General features: G+C 34.7%; 1 long non-coding RNA gene and 1 pseudogene across 1 annotated transcript in view; both read right to left on the bottom strand.

Moving 5' to 3' along the window:
• Positions 1-1,190: 1,190 nt before the first annotated feature.
• The window catches only part of LOC135679642 (alpha-N-acetylglucosaminidase-like), an 86,610-nt pseudogene continuing 73,099 nt past the window's right edge, over positions 1,191-14,701 (bottom strand).
• LOC135678705 (uncharacterized) overlaps positions 5,790-14,701 on the bottom strand; it is a 54,485-nt gene continuing 45,573 nt past the window's right edge. Inside the window, exon 3 of the long non-coding RNA XR_010515055.1 lies at positions 5,790-6,419. This is a non-coding gene — a long non-coding RNA (uncharacterized LOC135678705). The remainder of the gene's footprint in view (positions 6,420-14,701) is intronic.

The raw sequence follows: 14,701 nt of genomic DNA, 5'->3' as shown, positions 1-14,701 counted from the left end.
TGTCCCCATACGAGCAGCTATGAGACCAGCCACCTCCATTATATGGAAGGGTATACAACACACCAATTTGTCCAGTTATCTCGATGTTCATCTCAAATAACCTATAACCAGGATTATTTAGGATCTACGTTTAAAGGTAAATCGATCTCATTATCGTGATCTTGTCGTGATCCGATTTCTATTACAAGATCCATGGACATCATAATATATTTATGCATCAAGCAATATAAAGTGAGAAATGTCATAATAACAATAAGCAAAAAGACTACGTGTCATGTCACATGTGATTGGCTTTATGACACGAACGAGAACTTTCGAGTGATTAATTTGCTTTAGTTTTTTTTTTTAGGTGTTTTTAAGTTCATAGCAAGAGTGCATTAATTTTTCATTCTAAGTTATTTTTATTGCAAAATAAGTTTAACTTCTCTGTCTAAAATTTTCAGATGGTATGAATCATCGAACCTAAACTCCATATGAATTAATGAAGATAACTTCAGCTTTTCCCTGTTACTGCTACCTGTTGGTGTTAATTAGGGCTACATAGTCCATCTATGATCGTTAATTATGACAAGATAGTGAGAGGAAACTAAGAAGCTAACATGATTCAGGGCATGTTTCATGTAATATTATAGAAACCATTGTGACCTACTTTTCTAGTCTCTAGGGGTTTCTTATCACCGGTCTTCATCTAACAATATGTTGAACATATTATATTTTAATTTCTTTTTGGCTCGAAAGATTAAGTTTGAGGTGCTACAAAACTACAATCACTAGCTAATTAAGTTCACCAGGATTTCTGCCAGGAACTAGACGATGCTTAGATAAATTTCAAGCTTGAGAAGGCACTACCTTGGAAGCCGATTTGAACTTAAAAAGCTTCTAAGCACTTTTGAGTGAATCAAGCAAAGCAATTTTTACGTGTAAATCGAATATTTATGCCCATAAGTCACAAGCATGCTTTGAAAACTGAATTAAAAGTGCTATAGCTTGACAGTGCCCATGACAATTCTGGTAAGTTTGGTCTATGTCGGTTCAGGTGTCAGGAAACTCAAAAGAAATTAAAATTATTGCAGTAGTCAACAATAGCATTTATCATAAAAAATGATTAACTTCTTGTTTGGTACTAAAAGTTCCCATTAATATATTTTGAAATGTCCATAGTCCATAAACAGTGAGAACACCAAACATATTAAGTGCTCATAAGTACTAAGTTGACTCTGGTGTTACAGAGTAATAAGAAACTCAAATTGTGGCAAATTGACATATCATTGCCTAGACAATGCCTTCTCGACAAATAGATTAGGAATCCATTATGGAACAAACAACTCATAACATAATTGCTTTGATAAAAAAACCAAGGCAATAAGATTCTTTTGAACTTTGGGAACGAAATTATCATCAGGAGATTGTGTCAAACATAAAAGATCACAAAATTAGCAGCTTCATCATAGTTTGAACCCATATAAAGTGATTGCAAGTTATCAGTACATAAATACTTGTCATATAGCCATCGAGATATATTTAGAGCATCACCAGAAGCTTTCACTGGAAACAAATTTCTACTGCTTTGCCACTTGTTGGTAAGGCCTATCCAGTCCCTCCTCCAGTCTTCTAATGGGAAACTCTCCCCCTTCACCAAGCTGTCTATCATGTACTTGAAATATATAGATGCTCTTGGCCCATAGTAGTCCAGTAGAAGACCACTCTAGTACTTGTTTCCTGCACAAATGAGATTGTCGCAAGAGTATTACATTAAAACAGATTGATGACACCAAAGTAAAGGGTATAAAGAAAATTGTTTCTGCATTTGTATGTACCATAATCACGAAGCAAACTAGCTTCAGTCTCAGTGTTATCAAACCACATGGTTACTTGAGTCCTTGCATTCCATTCAAACTGCACCATAGAAGCATGACAATGGCAGAATCCTACTTAAATAGGCATACAAGTATTCAAATTTGAGGAGGGCAAACAGGTGACAACAAGAATCTTACCTGTTGCTCCTGTTCTGGGTCTCTTGCAAGGCGTTTGGCACTTTCCAACCAGGGTCCAAGCAGAAATCCATCATGACATGACAAAAGCATGTCCAGCTCTTTCATAAGGTCAAGAAAGTGCTGGCTATATATGGTCACTTGTTTTAAATTACTGAGTTGGTACCCTTCTATAATCTTCAAGAATACTTTGTTTGCATACTTTGCTAATGCCTGACGGGTGAGATCCACGAGATCATATCTGGAATAATAGGAAACTAAAATTCATATAAGATCCATTATCAAAATATAGTTGCATGTTAAAAGCTCCTAATATTGACATGATTTACAAAAAATTATTATTGATGGGAATAAATATTTGAACTGTATAATATTGTTTGTAGCTGACTTTATGATAATATTGAACTGTATAATATTTTTATGTGGAAGAAAGGGAGAAAAAATGGATAAGGATGCAGATAATTTACAATATTTATCATTTTATATAATTATCCGTTAAGTTTATCACATGAGAACAACAAGAATTGATAGAAAGAGTCATACCCATTGAAGCAGCAAAAATTTACATGTATCATAACAAACACAAGCCAATTCTAGTCATGGAGCTGTCGTCTAGACTGCTTTATATGGGTTATAACTTGATAAGCTTTCATCGTCATAAAATAATGTACAACTGGATAAAGAACTTGCAATCATGGACATTGAGAGCAATATGAAGTATGAACTATGAACAATGTAAATTTACATGAGAAAGGAAGTATCTTTAACCATAAAAGAAAATTGGTTATTGGACAATGATTTAGTAAGTGGTTGGGACGATCTAAGCCTCAATGTTGCATATCATGCCAGTTTCACACCTGCTAAGGACCAAAGACCAAATTCACATGCAAAACCTCATTTTCTAGCAACATGTACAAGATCTTGTTTTAGAAACAAAGACATCTTAGTCACCTAGTAATTGGAAAAATAGAACAAATAAGAGATAAAAAAGACAAAAAGAGGGGGAATAAGAAGGAAAGGAAAATATACTGACTTCATCCAAAAGTATCACTGAGCAATTGACTCATCATAATTTTGCAGTTACAGAACCACAACCGTCTACCAATGTACATTGCTTAAACCTGTCAAATCAGAACTCTACTTGGATTTTGCCACTACCATCAGTCAAATTTCAGCTGCTTTTGAAACTAATATTAAGATGCAAATATGCTGATTTAGATGGAAGAGATGAATACCAGCAATATGCAAGTCTAACATATAAGCAAATAACTAACACAGTGTGTTTGAATTCCTTGCTCTAGTCATGGCAAGCTTTATGCAAGTCTAGCATATAAATACCAGTAATATGTCAGAGATGTGGATGGAAGAGAGATACCAGCATTATGCAAGTCTAACATATAAGCAGATAACTATCAGAGTGTGTTTCAATTCCTTGCTCTAGTCATGGCAAGCTTTACGCTAAAACAAATGAATCGCAAATCACCTGAAAGTCTGGCTATCTGATACATCATACCCATTTTCTAGGAAAAGAACTAATGCGCGTGTGACATCAGCAGTTGAATACCATAAATGTGGTTGATCATAAGAATTAGCTGTTTCCTTCAGTGGCTCTCTTTCTGATAATTGTCGACTAAAATGCACAAGCTTTCTCTCTTCAAATATCTCTGGTATCAATATGACAGATGGATCAACATCTGGAAATGCAACAATTACATCTCGATTTTTGTCCTGTTGTTGAGCGGTTGAGACATATAGATACATCAAAAAGCATTAGAACTAATAACTGGTAAGTAAATGCACGAAAGCACCAAAAGTGATGCACTTAATTATTGATAATAATCTCAAAGAGGTAAAACTGTAATTTCATGTGGTAATTTAAACCAATTCAAGCAATGGTTTACCCATTAGAATCTGGAAGAAAGCTTAGCTTGAACCACTTCAATTTGGACTATGGTCTAGTTGCGCAATCCAATCACAAGCAAACTTTAAGTTTCTAATGCCCTTGATCATGAAATTCTCTCTCTTTGGTCTTTTAGCTCTCAGCACCTCTTTCTTTGCCTCTGCTTATCAAACTATTTTTATCTGGGACTTAATTCATAGTCTTGAAGCCATAAAAGCAGCCAAAGATTTCTAATGCTCTGCTGGGACATTAACCATCATGACCGATAGTAAAGATGAAGGCCGTAACAAAGAAGATAAGGAAGAAAAGTAAAATGATAATAAAGAGAATAAGAAAACAGATGAAAAGATGTAGAAGCAAATGACGTGTTTCACTTGGACTGATACGAAACAGGCAGTACGTACTGGTTCAGACATCAACTGGTATGTGGTATGCAGACCGCCCCTGTTTAGGGCGATTCAGTTCATCCATATATAAGGAAACTACCCTAATTGTTTCTCACGCACAGCGCAACCTTTGCTTCTCAATGTGACCTCCACTTCTCAGGCACACCATGGCCTCACTGCACACCACCACCAAACACCACCTTTGGCCTAATTGCTTCTCATAGGAATGCCCATTTTCCTCTTCGTCTTCCTCCTCTTCACCATCTCCTCTTCTTCTTTCCTCCTACCTCCTTCCTCCTCCCTCCTCTTCCTCTACCACCCCTTCTTCTTCTCCTTTTTCTTCTTCTCCAGAACACCGATACAGTACACCAGTACTGATTGATATGTACTAGTCTGAGCAGATTACCAAAATGGGTCCAGTACCCAAAACGGTGATCCTTGAGTAGAAGTAATTCAAAGATTATCAAATGAGACAACTACGATTAGGAAAATAGGATTTTATGTTTCTTTTCTTTTGTTCTTCAATAAGAAAATTCTAGAGTACTAGGTTTTGTACAAATCAAGAAATAATTTCGTAAATGAAAGCTACCATTGGCTCAAAAACTGAATAACCTTCGCATAATTATATAAAACATCCAAAAGCTGGTTCTTTTTTTTTCATGCCTTTGATATTTGCTTTCCAAATGAAAATAGTTTTCGTTACAATTTGCTCATCAACCTTTCTCTAGAAAGTAATTAATCTAAAGCCAGGTTTGTAAGTACCATCATTGATGTATTATCAACATCAATGGTAAAATCTCTTTGATTCCTTGGACTTAAGTTGCAGCACTGTTTCTGCTGTTGTCAGAGAGGAAGAGTGTAGATCTCCTTTTTTACTAAAATCCAAGTGTTTCCCTGAATACCAAACCCAATAAGGATAGAAAACATTGAAGTTACCAGTAGTGATGCTGCAACTAAAGCAGCTTAAAACATCATGATCTTTTGAACTAAAAAGACAATATAGGGTAATATCTAATTGTGCTATTATTGAACCAATTGATAGAGTAATGATTAATTCAAGTGATCAAATATTAAAAGATTTTTCTTACTGGTACCTTTATGGTTCTTGATCACTTCAAGTAAATAATAAGATAATAACTAAAAACTTTATTATAAGGATTAACATAGGTATCAAACGTATTTGGTATAAAATGGACATGAACACAGAATTTCAAGTAAATAATAAGATAATGACGGAGATAAGTATTAATAAAATCTAAACTAGCAGGTCAACAAAAACACTACCTTCATCTGAGGTGGTTTCCAGAATGGGTCATATGAAAATAACCAACCCTGTAGAAGTTTAGAACCCAAAAAGATTATTTGATGTTACTTTGAAACTAAGAGCATCACGCTTGACCATGAAAGAAGCCTAAAATCTATTAATTCATGGAAAAAAAAATTAAAGGAACTGGCATATTGTACATGTTGGCTAATGCAAAGTACCATGTATCACCCCAACAAGGTGCCCACACATGATAATGAGGGTATCATGCCTCATAAAATGTTGATATCTGTTTATTATAAAACCACAAGAAACTCAAATAATCACTAGGCATCATCTAACTGAAATAGGAAAAGCTTCCTACTCCAGGATTGTTTAATGCTTAATATTCATTGGCAACCAATATGGTACAATAGCATGCATCTTCAGCAATAACCTTGAAATTATTTCTAATGACAAAATATCTATTACATGATACATAAGTTCTTAGTGTTCAAATTGGATCAATAGAAACAGGGATAAAAATTAACAAACTATCTATTTGTTCTGAAACCCAGCTTTAGCTAACATGTATTAAATCTAAAACCAAGTTTCCAAGTTTGCCAAACTAATCAATTGTTAAATTGTAAAAATTGACCACCAATATCTACACTTAAAAAGAACCCTCTTCAAGATGTCAACTCCTCATTCATGTGTTGGAGTAATTAAAGGATGAATAATATCAACCTATGGTGCCTATGAAATAACTAATTTATGATACCTGCATGAGCCATATTGCATCATCATCACCACTTTGAATTCCTTTATATATTGCAGAACCCAAGGAAGATATATACTTTGGATCATCTACAGGTGGAGTGTTCTCATCAAATGTATCACTGTAGAGACCAAAAAGAAACAGAAGGTAATTAAGATCAGAACTTCTTTTGAAGTAAAAAAAAAAAGTATATTGATATCTTTGAAACTAATACATTTTTGCACAATTTATAAATTATCTATCAACAATAAGAGCACATAACTAGGTGTGCATACTTTTTTATTTTTTAATAAATTAGAAGAATTAACAACTTTAATTAGTCTCTCCTAGCAACAATAAGAAAAAGGAGAACACAAATAGAACTTGGCATTCTTGATTGATTATCTTTCTGGGTGGTGTCATGTTTCACAAAATAGTTCAACTCTACTATTAGTCTATCACTCTATTGGATTTTTAGATTTCTTGTTAAGGTATTAAAGCTGTCATATTTTGTTCAATGAACCAAAAGAGCTTTCGGTATATCTTTTGCAATTAGGGAAAGAACAAATCTAAAAAACAGAACAATACTATGTCTGACCTTTTTTTTCCCTCTTTTCTGCAACATAATCTGCAAATTGTAGAATTGCAATGCTCTTTGCACACATCTCAAACATCTTCACCAAAGTGCAAAGGTAGACATTATTCAAACCAGGGTTCACCATCCTGGTCCAAACCAGTGTACCAACTAGTGTACCATGTGTCGATACGACGGGGCATACCAACAACATAGGAAAATGATAAAAAATAGCTTCAAAAATTTCTGAAAAATAAAAAAAATTATATTATGGGTTTTAAGTTGGAAAACACTATTTAACGCAAGGATTGAAATTTCGTACCATACCGGAGTTTCGAGATTCGCTTAGTACGATACAATATTGTATACCGAGAGATAGATTTCGATATACCGCATGAAAAAAAAAAGGGACGAGTGCCTTGTCGCCCTTTTTGGCGCGTGGAGAGAAGACACCTCGATTTCTTCTCCCCATGCGGGTAGAAAACCGAGGCGATGTAACCTCGTTTTATATATGTGTATATATATGTATACATGTATATGTATATGTATATGTATATATATATATATGTATATGTATATATATATATATGTATATGTACAAGGTATGCAATTTCGAATAATACCGCCCGGTACGGGTGGTACGTACTGATCCGTCAGTTTTCCGATACACGGACCACCCGTTACCGGACGGAACGAAATATATATATATATATTAATATATATAAATATTTATATATAAATTAAAATATAAATATTTTATAAAGGGCGACGCGATGTCAAATTTTAAGGCAACGTCGCCGAGGCGACATCGCCTTTATATATATATATATAAACGAGGTGACGTGATGTCACCTTTTATAAAAATATTTTATATACAAATATATATTTATATATATATATGTATATGTATATATATATATGTATATATATATATATATAAACGAGGCGACATCGCCGAATTATATATATATATATATATATATATATATATATATATATACCGAGCGGTATACCGAACGATATATCGCTCGGTATTCAGTTTCGTACCGTACCGAGCTAATGTCGAAACTCCGGTACGGTACGAAATTACATACCTTGTATATATATATATATATATCTATGTATATATATATATATATATATATGTATATATATATATATATGTATATATATATATATATATATATATATATATATATATATATATATATATAAAAGTTAAAAAAAAAGGGGTGACTGCCTCGTTACCCTTTTTGGCATGTAGGGAGAAGAAACCTCGATTTCTTCTCCCCACTCGGTTTATATATATATATACATATATATATATATAAAAGAAAATCGTTTTTTGTGACGTTGCCTCTTTTCTGCCCGTGCGAAAAAGGTGGGGAGAAGAAACCATTTCCTTCTGCCTCGTCGCCTCATTTCTTCTGCTTGTGTGGGGAGAAGAAACGCCGCCTCGATGCTCGGTTCCTTCACCACGTGACGCCGAGGATTCTTCTCCCCGCGCGGATGAGAAGTCGTCGACGATGCCAAGGCCTCATCACCTCAGACGAGGAGGGAGAGCGACGCCGATCTCCAGGTTCACCTCTTCTTTCTTCTCCCTCGGTTAAATCCACCCGGTAGCGAGCGGTGACGATTAATTTAGGGTGGTAACAGGGCAGAAACAACCCCAATCGATGGTACCACTCGGTAGCGGGCAGTTCGTGTATCGGTCTATTGGCGGACCAGTACGTATCGCCTGATACGGGCGGTATTATTCAAAATTAAAATCCTTGATTCAACATCTTAATCACAACATTAAAGTTATTAATTACTCCCTAATTAACACTATTTTATCATCATAAAGACCTTAAACAATATATTAGACATTGAGAACAGGCTTAATCAAGGATTTTAATTTTGAATAATATATATATAAATATATACCGAGCGATACACCGATACGTACCGTATGATATACTCGTATCATACCGTACTGAGCTGAGCTTGATACTCCGGTACGGTACGAAATTACGAACCTTGGGCTTAATTATCTCATAAATCATAAAAATTGAGGAAAAAATATATAACTTTGATTAGAGAGTTCTTCCTCTAACTTACATATTAATCCTCCTAAATTAGCCTTCCAAACTTGATCCAAACCATAAATCACAGCTTTATAAAGTTTTAAGAGAGTGCAAATGTGAGAATGAGAGAAAAAAGTGAGTGAGAAAGAGATTGAGTAAGTAGGAGAGCTTTAGATAATGAAAAGGGGTGGAAGAGGGGAAAGAATGGGTTTAAAAATCCTTTCAAATGGATTTGACTATTGGAACTGGTTAGATCTGAGTCGTCCATTGGTAACAATCGAAATCCAATTGTTATCAGTCAATACCGACTAGTACAGGTCAGTAACGAACTATTACCGATTAGAACAGGTCGGTAACAGTTGAAATGTACCAACCGGTACAGGTCAATAATGGTCTGATTTTGACCGTTCCGATTGAAACAAACCCCAGTTGGGTGATACGGGATTATTTAGCATATACCACCTGGTACAGGATGGTCTACATATCAGTCCCCTATCGGACCAGTACATACCGCCCATACCGAACGGTACAGTGGCACGACAAACCCTAATGCAAACTCCTAGTATATTAGGACCAAGCATTAAAATATTAATTAACTTGATATAGATTATGTATCCTTCTAATACCTAGAAACACAATGTTTGATAAATATCATTACTCTTGGTACTACTTTTAGATAAATGTGGATAATCATATGTAGTTGCCAACATGTGTCTTCTGAGGCTTGTAAGATGAATGTGTGCCATTATAACATAGCCAAAATGTTGCCTTTTTAAGAATTTTAACAGCAATCAAAGTACCATTGGACCTAAATATGATTCCTTAAGTATACAAAACATTATGAGAATCCTTTAGAATATAACCTGCAAGGACAAACAAAGCTTTGCAAAAGGGATTTCCTTCTCATCCAATCTCTGACCATTATGACGTCTAGGTAAATTTAGCAACAAAAATCATCTTAAATAACTCTTGTAGATGAGTCACTTTTTTAAAACGAATCATGTTCAAGTAACATAGGCCTAATATAAAGCTTTACTTGTTCTGCCTTGATCTTTTAAAGATAACTCTCCCTCACTAGGAGTAGGGCAAAAACCTAGTGCACTCCCCATTGCTCATCAATATATGTACTTTAATACGATAACTCAAAATCTCATGATATTCCAGTAAGATGAAAAAACTTATTTTCTATGGTGATTGAATCCATAATAGTTCCCTAGTAGCTTTCTCCGTAGCAAAGTGTTGAGACTTAAAATCCATTCCAAGACCTTCTTGCTCCATACTCTTGCAAGCAAGGGACCTTACAACCAAGCCCTAAGCTCCAAGTCTAATATTCTTTCCATTACAAAAACAGGGTTTGTTGCAAGGTTTACAGTTTCGAATAATACTGCCCAGTACGGACGGTATGTACCGGTCCGACAACATATCGGTACGCGGACCGCCTGCTACCGGGCGGAACGCTTAACATCGCCCCATATCAGACAATACAAGTTTATTTCAGGTAGTAACGGTCGAAATTTCAGCCGTTACCGCCCGGCACAGCTCAGTAATGATCGATTTCGACCGTTATTACTTGGTAACGATTGAAATCAACCGTTATCGCTCGGGATCGATAACGGTTGAAATCGACTGTTACCACTTGGTAAGAGTGCTCCAACGGTCCCTTTCTCATAGGTTTTTAACTCATCTTCTCCCCTATTTCACTCCATTTCACTCTCATACTCTCTTAAACTATCTCAAACTCTTTTTTTCTCATATTTACATTCTCCTAAACTCTACCAAATAACGATTTGTGAATTGAATCAAGGCTAATTTGAGAAGATTAAGAGGAAGAACTTTCTAATCAAGAGGTATGTATTCTCTTTCTTTAATTAGCGAGTAATTAAGATCTTTAATATTATGATTAGTGTGTTTAATATTGGTTAATTCGAAATTAGACACTTACTAAGTCAAATATTTATATTTCATGCATATTAAATATTGAAAGATATTTATGATAGTAAAATAAGTTTAATTAGGTTTTATTAAAGTTATTGAATGTTGCGATTAGTCATTATAATGATGATTTAATCGAAATTTGATCGATTTTACGTCAATTCAATGTCTTTAATACCTATTAGGGTGTTTGACATATTTATAGTATTGAAAGAGAAGTAATTAGTGGGTAATCAACTATGTTAATCATATGATTAGTGTATCTAATGATGATTTTATCGTAATTTGAACTATATTGAATCAAAATTATATATTTAATGCTTCTTTTATGTGTTTGACATATTTATGATGGTAAAATAGGTTTAATTAGGTTTTATTAAAGTTATTTAAAGCTATGATTAGTCATTTTAATAATGATTTAATCAAAATTTGACGATTTTGGGTCAATTTAATATCTTTAATACCTATTAGGGTGTTTGACATGTTTATAGTGTTGAAAGAGAAGTAATTAGTTAGTAATTAACTATGTTAATGAGGTGATTAATGTATTTAATGATGATTTTATCGTAATTTGACCCATATTGGATCAAAATTATGTATTTAATGCTTTTTTTATGTATTTCACATATTTATGATGGTAAAATAGGATTAGTTAGGTTTTATTAAAATTATTTAATGCTGCAATTAGTCATTTTAATGATGATTTAATCGAAATTTGATCGATTTTAGCTTAATTCATTGTTTTTAATACCTATTAAGGTGTTTAACATATTTATAGTGTTGAAAGAGAAGTAATAAGTGGATCATTAACCATGTTAATTATGTGATTAGTGTATCTAATGATGATTTTATCATAATTTGACCTATATTGGATTAAAATTATGTATTTAATGCTTTTTTTAATGTATTTCACATATTTATGATGGAAAAATAAGATTAGTTATGATTTAATAAAATTATTTAATACTGTGTTTAATGGTTTTTGATCGATATTAGGTCAATTCAACATGTTTATACTTTATAGCATATTTGATTTAAATTTGATAGGATCATGGCATCAAAGGAACAACCACATGATGATGTATGGGTTCATGCCCGAAAGATAGATGGGAACCGTCATCATTGGTACTTTGGTAGTGTATTTATTGTGACTACATTGACAAGGGTGAAGCAATAACTCGGGTAAAGATGCATTTGGCCGACGAGTATCTTGATGTTGCAAAATGCAAGAAGGTTCTGACGAAGATCCGTAAATTATTTCAAAACAAGCTACAACAAGAAAAGGAAGATACATTAAAAATAAAGGCAAGAGTTGAGGAAGAATATTATAGGGCTACGCAGAAACCAGTTTATGATCAGTATGAGGGTTGCGACGATGAAGTCGACCTGGATCTCATAGTTGGGATTCGTGCATTATTAGAGCATCAGTATATGGTCGATGAAGCAATGAGACATCGACGACCTGACTCATAATTGGAGCATGACAGTGGTAGTAGAATCCAAAGGTCGGCCAGCATGAGGCAGCCAACTGCTCCTCCTCAATTAGGCTGAACTAGTAGCATGAGGTATGGTGGACTTCGTGGTTTTATGAGAGGTCTTGGCAGGAGGTCCACACCAAATATTGTTGATATTGATCCGCAAACCTATCCCCCACAAACAGTGAAACAGTCATGGATTGACGATGTATACATAAAAGAAAAGAAACGGGATATTGGAAAAGCAATTTTAAAATGGTTCAACTTCCACAGGATTCAAGCCAACACAACCCAAGGTCCATATTATCAGAGCATGATCTCTTCTATTCAAAAGTCTGGCACGAGGATCCAACCACCAACACCAAGGGAGATTCACGACGTACACTTAGAGAAGGAGGTGGTAGAAGTGAAGGATTGGATCAAATCCTTCAAGAGGCAATGGGACGAATATGGGGTTGACACTGATGTGTGATAGTTGGAAAGGACCAACAAGAATGAGTATCATCAGCTTTCTTATTTATTGTAACAGAAGGATGGTGTTTCATAAGTCAGTTAATGATTCTGAAAAAATCCAAGATGCAAACTACACTGAGAGCTTGATGGATACTATAGTAGAGGAGATCGGACCACAATATGTTGGTCAAATAATAATGACAATGGAGCGAATTTCAAGAAGGTCGGTTTGCAATTGATGAAAAAAGAAAAACATTATTTTAGACTCCATGTGCAGCTTATTGCATAGATCTAATGCCGAAGGATATTGGTGAGCTGGAGATGGTCAAGAATTGTGTAGCTCGAGCACAATCAATTACAAAGTTTATATATAATCATCATTGGGTATACGCTTTAATGCAAAAGTATGTAAACGGTGAGATACTCTAACTTGGAGTCACTTGGTTTACTACCAATTTTATTACATTAAAGTCATTACAGTAAAAAAGGCATGGCTTGAAGGCAATGGTCACCTCACAAGAGTGGTTTGATTCCAGATATTCGAGATTGAGCAATGGAAAAAATATAGAAAAGTCCATTCTTTCCTCTAGATTTTGGGAGACCGTAGTAGAAATTATAAAAGGTATGGAACCACTTTATATTGTTCTCCATAAGGTCAATATGGACAAGCATCCACAGATGTCGTATCAAAAATATATGTTGATTTTAGCAAGAGAGGAGGTCAAGAAAGCATTCAAAGATGATTTTAAGGTCGACCAATACATACGGATCATTGATTGTCGGACTGAAGTTCATATGGATCAAGATATCCATAAGGTAAATTCATATTCAAAATAATTTAATTTATTATTTTTTATACAATAAAAAATCATACAAACAAAATAATATCTTGCAACGTATTATCTAAACCCAACAATTCAATATCGGTATGCTCTCGAAATGCAAAATGATTTACTAACGACACTACGAAATGCTATATATCAGCTCTTACCAAACACTACTGATGCAGCTGATGCTCTTATAGAGGGTCGATTATTTCAAGAAACAGTTGGTTCATTCTTCGACATTGTAGCTGTATGATGTTGTTACACTATGGATCCTAGTGAAAAAAAGTTACACATATTGATTATCAATTATGTTTGATGTTAATTATTTGTTATACTAATAAAATCTTATTTATATCTTTTTGCAATGGAGTGGTGGCTACAATTTAGAGGGGATGCACCACATTTAAGGAAGGTTGTCGTTCGTGTACTTTCACAAATGATAACATCTAGTGGTTATGAATATAATTGGTCAATGTTTGCATTGATTCACACGAAGGTCTACAACAAACTCTCGTATAGATGGTTAGAGAAACTGGTATATATCCATTATAACATGCGGCTAAGGTTTTGATGTGTTGAGTTGGATAAGGAGCTAGAGGAACCAGATATCGATCCCATCGACCTCCAATTCTATGATGAAGATTCAGAGCTGATATTAGATTGGGTTGAAGCAGCAAAGAACCAAGAGGATCCTCTACTTGATGAGGCAATAAAAGAAGAGGAAGCACAACCCCAGCAGTTGGAAAATCCCCCTCGATCACAACGTGGTAGGAGTCAAACAACATCGAGTCAAACTGCTCAAGGAACTACAAACACCAAACGATCACAATCGTCCGCCCAGCGTGCAAAGGCAAAGGGGAAGGAAGTAGCATTACTCACATCATTGGAAAAAATCGAGTTGGGCAACGAGACACCTTCATAATCGCATTCAGCAACTCACTCGATCCAGACACATGACAGCAACAGGGATAGTAGTGCCTCGATAGATGATGGCGACGATGTCCGGCAGTTATTGGTCTCGTCTACACAACTTGAGGGTGGTATATGAACCGAGGAGTAATATTTTACACATACCACCCAAGATTCAGACTATGAAA

Source organism: Musa acuminata, chromosome BXJ1-1 (genome assembly GCF_036884655.1).
Source record: "Musa acuminata AAA Group cultivar baxijiao chromosome BXJ1-1, Cavendish_Baxijiao_AAA, whole genome shotgun sequence".
Classification (NCBI taxonomy): domain Eukaryota; kingdom Viridiplantae; phylum Streptophyta; class Magnoliopsida; order Zingiberales; family Musaceae; genus Musa; species Musa acuminata.
The sequence above is the reverse complement of the archived record's forward strand: the minus strand, read 5'-3'. Positions and strand labels throughout refer to the sequence as shown.